Here is an 8677-nt window from a genome sequence, read left to right as displayed (position 1 = left end):
GAGTTGTAGTCCCAAAACAGTTGCAAACCTAAGTTTGGAAAATAGAGCTTATTTCTTGCATTTATATCCCACCTTTTTCTCCAAGGAGCTCAAGGTGGTGTATGTGGCTCTACCCTTCACCTTAGTTAACATCCCCCCCCCCCTTGTGAGGTATGTTAAGCGGAGAAGCAGTGACTGGCCCAAGGTCACCCAGTGAGCATCATGACTGAGTGAGCTTTTGAACCCTGGTCCCCAATTACCTAGCCCAACACACTAACCACACTGACAAGAAAGTGCAAATTGCACGAAGGTGTCATCACTGGGTGCTTCTAGATGGGGACCTTGTTTTGCAAATGTGTCACAAAGATGTGATTTTATTTCCCCCCCAATTTCCTCTGTGGCCCACAAGCTTCTTCACTTTCTCATGCCTGCCTCAGTCGAGTGGTATTCATTGCTGCTCTGACACTTGCTGTCCACATGAGTGACCAGAACAGGCTTCCTCAGCCTCGGCCCTCCAGGTGTTTTTGGCCTACAACTCCCATGATCCCTAGCTAGCAGGACCAGTGGTCAGGGATGATGGGAATTGCAGTCTCAAAACATCTGGAGGGCCAAGGATGAGGAAGCTTGGACTAGGTATGTATATTGTATTTCTGTTCCTTGGGCTTTGGCCATTCTTTCTGCTACTTTTTTCCATTCTGGGCATGCGTACCGCTATTTCTGCACATGTGGGCACACACATTTTTTAAAATCCCAGGAAGTGTGCAAGACCAAAGACTACCAGCCTTGGTTATGATGCTTCACACAAAAGAGTGGGCAAAATACAGACTTGGAGGGAGGTGGGTGGAGATGTCCATTTCCATTTGTTGTGTTCTTTTTCATAGTAAATACTTGCACAACAGCTTTTGTTTGTTTAGCCTGACCATTCAAAAGTGATGAAAGGCTTAGCAAAATATTTTGTTCCCCCCCCCAAAAAAGCCTGATAGATGTGTACTGTGATTACATTCTCCATGAGAACCTCTCACATTTTACTGGGTGCTCTGAAACAGCCATATACCTTTGGCATGCAGCAACACCTCAGTTTGGGGCTTGAGATGGCTGGAAGCAAAATTGCTAAACTGTGCTCAGGTGAGGAGCAGGTGGGATTAAGGGTGTAGAGATTGAGACTACCCACTCAAACATCAGGACATTTGTCCTGCACCAGTGAGATTTTGCATAACAGCAACTGCCGCTGTATCATGGGAATTCAAGAGCAGGAATTCCCACAAGATGCGCTCGGCTCATTTGCAGCATGTCCACATGAAACATTTGTATTGATTTTTATTGCCTCTTTTATTTCTTGTATTGTATTTGAATTTTAAGGAATGGAAACTGCAATACAAGATCAGAAATAAAAGAAGCAATAAAAAGACAGTTCAGAACCATGCAACATCTTGCACAGGACGTTGCAATTGCTGCAACAGGCAGAAAAACCATTCAGTGGTTCTGTCAAGACTCTGAGCAATGCTTGTAGAGGGGAGTTTGGAAACCACTGACTTTGAGGATTTACCATTGGGCTTAAAATGTTAGAAACAGAGAAAGTACAGGCTGGCATTTTGATATAGATGCTTCCCAGGGGCTGGGTGCATGAGCAGTGCTGATTCCAAAGGAAGCACACTTCTGGATGTGCACTGGGTGGGTGGAGGGTGGATATAATTCAGGACAGACCAGCCACTGATGGCAGTGAGAATATAACATAATAAATAATAGAATCCGATCAGGAAAGGCTGGGTGTTAATGCAGCCAGAAATCGGGAGAGAATATTTACAAATAAAATGCACCAAACCTTCCGTAATTGAAAGTGAGGAGCACTTCATTGCAAATGAGAGTGTGCTGAAGTGAGGCCTATAGAATTTCAAGATTACAGAACAGGGACTCTGGCTGAGTTTCTACCAGGTCAAACTTCATCACTATGGTCACATCTGCTCCTACCATTTTCTTTTATCTACTTAACAAAATAAATAAATATTTATTTAAGCACTGAGAAATACGTAAGATTTCTGTTTTGGCTTAGTTGCATATGCAGGTGCATAATTGGCGCACATTCCCTATGAAAGCAGAGTTTGTCAATTCCTGCAAAAGATTTCTTCATCCAATTCCCACAGTTACCGTGTGTGTGTGTGTGTGTGTGTGTGTGTTTAATGCACCAATTACCACAGCACTGCTGCCACCTGGTGCCCAAAGTGAGACACTGGGAATTTCAGTCTTTCAATGCAGACTTCATTTTGAAGGAAATGGGCACACAAGAAGCCCAGTAGTTGTTTGGAGCATCCATCTCTCTCAAGACAATGGAGGGCACCTCCAGGGGCGAAGTCAAGCGTTAACAGCAACCAAGTGACCTTCCCAGGGTGCAATCCTGGGCAGCGTGTATGGAGGTCCTGGGCTGCCCAGATGACAAGACCCTCGTCTCAGCCTCACTGATGTGGTCCAAAGGAAAGCAGAGCAACACATTTGGTACAAGCTTGACTGCAGGGGTCAGCGGAAGGAGGCACACAAGGCACCATCCACTCCAGATTCGTGTAGGGGCTACTTCTTAGCCTTTTAATCTCCCAAAGATATTCCACAAGGCAGCTGAGGCGTGTTCCTTCCTTCCCAGGTTGACGGGCCCCACCTGCCCCTCACTTCCCTCTACCGCACATGCGAAAACCGCCATCTTGGACTCACTATTGGTCTCATCCCCTCATCTGCCAGAGCCCGTCTTCGCATGCAGGAGAAGCCCCTAACTCATCGAGGGTTTGAGACCCATTGGCTACCCTCAACTGGTTTAGCCAGCCAGTTGAAGCCATTTCCCAGCTTCGAGGAGCCACAGGTGAGCACCAACTGCAGGCTGGGGACCAAAGATGGACAAGCTACCTCAGAAGTAGCAGGTACCCCCACCAGAAGTACTACCCCCTCACTCTAAAACCCCATTCACCCCAAGCTGCCCAATCAGCTGTGGAGGAAGCCATTTGGGCACCTGTGGTGGTGAGCCAGGGGCAACGCGAACTGCCCATAGAAATGGGGCGCACCACGAAGCCTCCGGAGTCTGCCTGCCTCCTCCCACTCAGCCACCCTACAACTGGGGGGGGGGAGGCAGCGGGCGGACTGTTTGGGCAGCTCGGAGCCTGCGTGTGCTCAAGCCACTGTGTCTCTCCCAGGAGAGACGTGTGGCTCAGGCCTGCTGCAGGCCCCGCAGTGAGTGCCGCCCGGCGTTTTGTCACCCCCCTGTTTTGTCACAGCCAGCACCCCACCCCTTCCTCTGCCCCCGTGCCCAGTAGAGGCTGTTCTAAAGCATTCCAACTAAGTGATGAGCTATCAACTACCTGCAAGACTTGTCTAAAGTTTTGCAAACAAAGGTTGTGCAAGATCTATCTCCCTATCTGAAGAACAAAGCAGGGTAGTAGTATCTGCCAGACATCAGGCTAATTTAAAGCCACTGTCTTCTACCTGCCCAGACCCATGATGAAACCAGTGATTAGCGTAAGAGAAGCTACGGATGGGTCTCCTTCTGCCTTGCCCAGTACAGCTGAATCCCCTGCGGCACTCAGGAAAAAACAAGGAGATGGATATCCATGCTATTGCTTTTATTGCATAGTTTTTTGGAGTTTTATTTTTATTTATTTCATTTTAAACATTTATCTCGTTGACAGGCAACACACAGGAGGCAGTTGCAGACATAAAGGTTAACCAGTACAGCACTTCAGACAGACATATAAACAACCCAAACCAAGGCTGCATTTCTCCAGTCAAAGATGCTATGGGCTGCAGCACCCACAGGACATGGGACCTTGGAGGGAGGAAGATGAGGAAAAGTGCAATGAGCTTGGAATGGACACAGTCACAGATCTGATGCACAAGAAAACCAAAAGGTTGATGGGGCTCACAGGCAAGGCTGAACATCGTTTCCAGGCCAGATCACCACCCCCGTTTCTACACTGCAGCCTAAATGATATTAAAATACGCTTACATTTATGCAGCAGTGTTTAGATTTGTGGAGAGGAGGCCAGGAGGGAGCGCAGCTGCGGGGTCAACAAGACAGGGCATCACCCCCCTTCTATTAAACTGCCTACACATCTTTTTTTGTAGCAGCTTGAAGATGTAGACAGCAAATAGTCAAAGGACAGGCCTGTATCTCGAGCCAAAAATAATCTGTTGAGAACAAGCAAGCTTTGCTGGTCAACACAGAGCTCTCGCACTGAGCTCAAGCATTAACATTTGCAACTTGGTTTATAGGGAAACCATTGGCTATTTTGGATCAAAATGAGGCATTTTTAAAAGAAGAGAGATAATTTCGGTGGCAGCTTACAAGCTTTGTGCCCTGACAGTCTATTAAAGGCAAGTCAGTCCATTTCCCATGTCACAGGGGGCTGGAGTCCCAAAAACTACAGTTCCCATCATGCTTTGTGCTCGCAAAGATGAGGACTCCAGCAGCAGCTTGGGCACCACCTGCTTGTTCCATTGTTGCTGCCATGATCTTGTGTTCCCCTCAAAGATTGCCAAGTGTGTTGTTATCCAGCAAGTGCATTTGGCCACATTTATAACACACTCTTAGACACACTTACACAGAAGTAAGCCCCATTTAACCCCAACGGGCCTTGCTTTTGGGTAAGTGGATCAGTGGCATAGCGTGGGGGGTGCAGGGGGGGCCGGCCGCATCGGGCGCAACATCTGGGGGTTAGGGTTAGGGGGCGCAAATCCATGGGTTAGGGGGCACAAATTTTGCCTTGCCCCGGGTGCTGACAACCCACGCTACGCCACTGAAGTGGATATAGGCCTGCAGTCCTCCCCCCATTTCATTTAGATCCTGCCTTCATCCAAAGAATCATAGAACTGTAGAGTTAGAAGGGAACCTGAGGATCATCTAGTCCAACCCCCTGCAAATGCAGGAATATGCAGCTGTCCCATACGGGGATCAAACCTGCAACCTTGGTGTTATCAGCACCATGCAGTCAGGGGGCACCAAATGTGGGAGTCTCCAGCTGATCTCCCTTCCAAGTAGTGACCCCAAGGCTGGCTGCTGCATCACATTCCTTCAGAACGTGCAGTGGGCCCCTCCCCTAATTAGTTAATCCCACCTTTCCTCTAATTATTTTCGGATAGTGTATATATTATGGTCCCTCCCTACTTTTTTATTCTCACAACCACCCTCTAAAGTAGCTAAGGCTGAGAGCAAGCCATCAGGCAAAGATCACAGATCTTGAGTGGGGATTTCAGAGTGATTCTCCCCAATACAAATCTCACCCACTAACTCCTACATCATTCTGGTCCCTTTTATCAGGAACCTTTCAATAGGTTAGAATTAGCTGTGTTAACATTTTGCGCAGCAAAGAGTTCTGTGTTGCAAAGCGCACGGCTATCCGTCAGAACTCACTTTCTACAACTTCTTTTAAATGAGTTACGTAAGCTTCCACCCCACAAATGAAACTGACTCAAGCCACAGTGTGAGGAGGTGGCTGAATATTGTTTGTTAAGATGCACACCTCCTTCACAGAACCCCAGTCTCTGAGTTTCCTGGCCAGGAGCCATGACAGCTCGACTGGTTACAAACTGATTTAGGAGAATACGTCTTCAGACATGCTTCTACCCCTTCGCCAACTTCAGGCGTTGCACTAAAAAATAAATAAATCTCCAAAACCATTTGCCATATTTGCCTGTGTTCAAAAACGTTTCTCTGCTATCACAAGGGACTAGAACCTTGGTTGTTTAACAACAGCAGTGCTAGAAATCTCAGCCAGTTAAACATGCAGCAGGTCCCAGATTAAAAGACACAGTCTTGCCTGCCAGTTTATTTTCTCTGAGCTAAGCATTCTTGTGCAGACATGAAGATGTTAACAGTGAGGACGATGAGGTTGAGATGCGACAGGGGATGGGAAGAGCTGTAAGGCAACCTTGTAAACCTCTACCAAACACATGAGTAGCTCAGGGTAAGTTATTAACACCCCAGCACAGATCTATGCATTAAAATTAAGAGCAGCGATTATACAGGCTCCATAATAAATTAAGAGCAATAAGCAGCTGAATAATTTCTTCCTTGGCATATTTTGCATTCTATTCCCCAACATATATAAATACCAAGCTCGTATGCATTACTACTTTGAAGGAGGGGGGTGGTATCCTGTGTTCTTCCAGTGGATATATCTGATAACAATTTTTGATGGTTGCTAAGCGAGTGAGGGCAGACCTTGAGGGTTGTATGCCACTAAATTCTGCTCAGACTCGCTGAAATTTATGTCCATAATGGGTGTGAAACATTGGACACAACCCTGAATATTGCTCCTCCAAGAATTCTGCCCACAAGTCCCGATCCTGAAAAAAAACCAATTTATTTCTGCATTGCTGAACTTCCCTCCCACCAGAACAAAAAGTGTTTCTGAGGGGACAACAGAGTGTGGTGCCGAGTGCTGGAATTGCCAGTCACCGGCTGAGGCCCATATCCCAGGAGGGGGATCCAGGGCTCTGCTCCTCCTCGGTGTCACTGCTGTTCTCCCAACCCTCTCCAAGAACACAACCGGTGACAGGAGCAAGAATAAGTGCCACCCTCCAGCCACATTGTCCTCCCCATTTCGGACAGTGGGGTTTGCGACAAGAAGGACACCCCCCCCTTGCGGGATCTGGAGCAGGCGCTGGCGCTGCAAGAGTGAACTGGATCGCCTCAGGGCGATTCTAAAGCTACTCTTCTTGATGCTGGAAAAAGTATTTAAAGCTACGGTAGTCGAAGTTAAGACTGTGCAACGTTATAGGAAATATCTGTTTTTAAAGTGCAACAAGCAGCAAACAGAGAAGCGATGCTTCCTAAGACACTGCCTATGAGGTAAGCCACAAATAGAGTTATATAATATACATTTAAAAGGGGTGTGGGGAAGGGGTGGGGGGAGATAGGAGGCTCAGGCCCACAGAAGAAAGTGTTCCGCCTTGTAACCTGGCAGGCTAGGTGAGGGTTGTGGCCTGCTGCGTGCCTGAGGACATCTCCCGCTGCCTGTTTTTGCAGTCCCAGGCAAGCAGCAAAGTTTGGTGAGGGCCCTGGAAGTCCCACACAGGGCTGGCGAGCTGCAGGAGCTGTGTGGCTCTGCACAATTGTTATCTGGACAGTAGAAAACCCTCTCAAGAGGCAATCGTTCCTTGCTTTGTGGCCCTGCTAAATACGTCTGTGAGCCTACGCTTTCATACATTGACACACACAGTTCTGTCGTCTTTTCCTCATCTCCCTCCCCCCCAAAGCCAGATCTGTGGAAAGATCTACATAATTTAAAGCACATTAAATGCTCACGACTTTCCCAAAAGAATCATGGGAACTGTAGTCCGTCCCCCCAGAGCGCTACCGTTCCCGGCACCTTAACAAACTGCAGTTCCATGGATTCTTGGGGGGTGGGGTGGGAAGGCCATGTGCTGTGAATGTGTGTTGACGGTGCTTTAAAAGTATGGATCTGCCCTTTTCTGATCAACACATCTTAATGATGGATTCACCAGCTCCCACTAGCAGCTTGTGGGAAATAGGGAGAGAGTGGAAAATAGGGCAAGCTAAAGTATTACTAATAAAATACCTAGGAACTTTCACATGAACAAAGAAAATAAAAAATCTTGGTCCCTTCGACTGCCTTTCCTTTTCAAACAGCAGTCATTTAAGCCCACGCTAATGTCAGAGGATCCCCGAATTCCCCCAGTTTCCTCCTGAGTCGGCCTTACATGCCACCTAAACACCACAAAGCAACTGCCACAGAGGGTCTTTTTCCCAGAGAGGAAGCCGCCCTCCTTGCTGTGGCAGGCAGAGGTCTCTGTGCTGCCTCCCAATAGTGTCATTCATATGCTCCGATTACAGGGATCAAAATGACAGCCTGGCTCTCAGGAGGTTTCTGTGAGATGGAAACTTTGCAGGATGGCCTTTCCTTTGTAAATAAAACCTGCTCTCTCTCACACGCACTTCTCCAGCTCCATTCAGAGTGAAGACAAAAACCAGCAGCTAAAGAACGTAAAAACTGCTTGTTAACCTAACGGGACCGTGAGCAGTCGTGTTAACAAAGAGCAGCCAATGGCCCAAGTCCAGGCCTACCTAGGCCACATTCACACCTTACGTTTAAAACACCACCACACCGCTTTAAACAATCATAGCTTGCCCCAAAGAATTCTGGGAGCTGTAGTTTGTGAAGGGTGCTGAGCCTTGTTAGGCCGTCCCTATTCCCCTCACAGAGTTTAAAATTCCCAGAATGGTTTACGGATCAGTCCCCCTTCCCCCCGCAACACCTCTTGGCACCCTTAACAAACTATGGAAAGCCACAACTGTTTAAATTGGTTTTGTGGTGCTTTCAATGCATGGTGTTGATGTGTCCACTGCAGGGAAGAATCTCATTTCCACCTTTCATTGCAAAGTTGTTTTTTTCAGATGCAAATGGTGGGGCAAATGGTGTCCCACAGTGGCTAAAGAGATGCCTATGGAAAGCCCACAGACAGGACATGAGCACAACCGCACTCTCTCACTCATGCTCCCCAGCAGCCAGGATTCAGAGGCTTGGATACTGGAGGCATCGTGAGGAGACAATGATGGCCTTATCCTCTGCAAATCTTTCTAACCGCCTTTTAAAACAGTCACGCTTAACAATGTACTCTGAGAAGAGAAAGGACAGAACAAAGGAAGTAATGTGGGACTTTCAGCAAATTAGGAACCCTATTATGTTTTGCTCCAGTGCTG

Source organism: Podarcis raffonei, chromosome 13, assembly GCF_027172205.1.
Source record: "Podarcis raffonei isolate rPodRaf1 chromosome 13, rPodRaf1.pri, whole genome shotgun sequence".
Lineage (NCBI taxonomy): Eukaryota > Metazoa > Chordata > Lepidosauria > Squamata > Lacertidae > Podarcis > Podarcis raffonei.
This window is presented reverse-complemented; position numbering follows the sequence as displayed.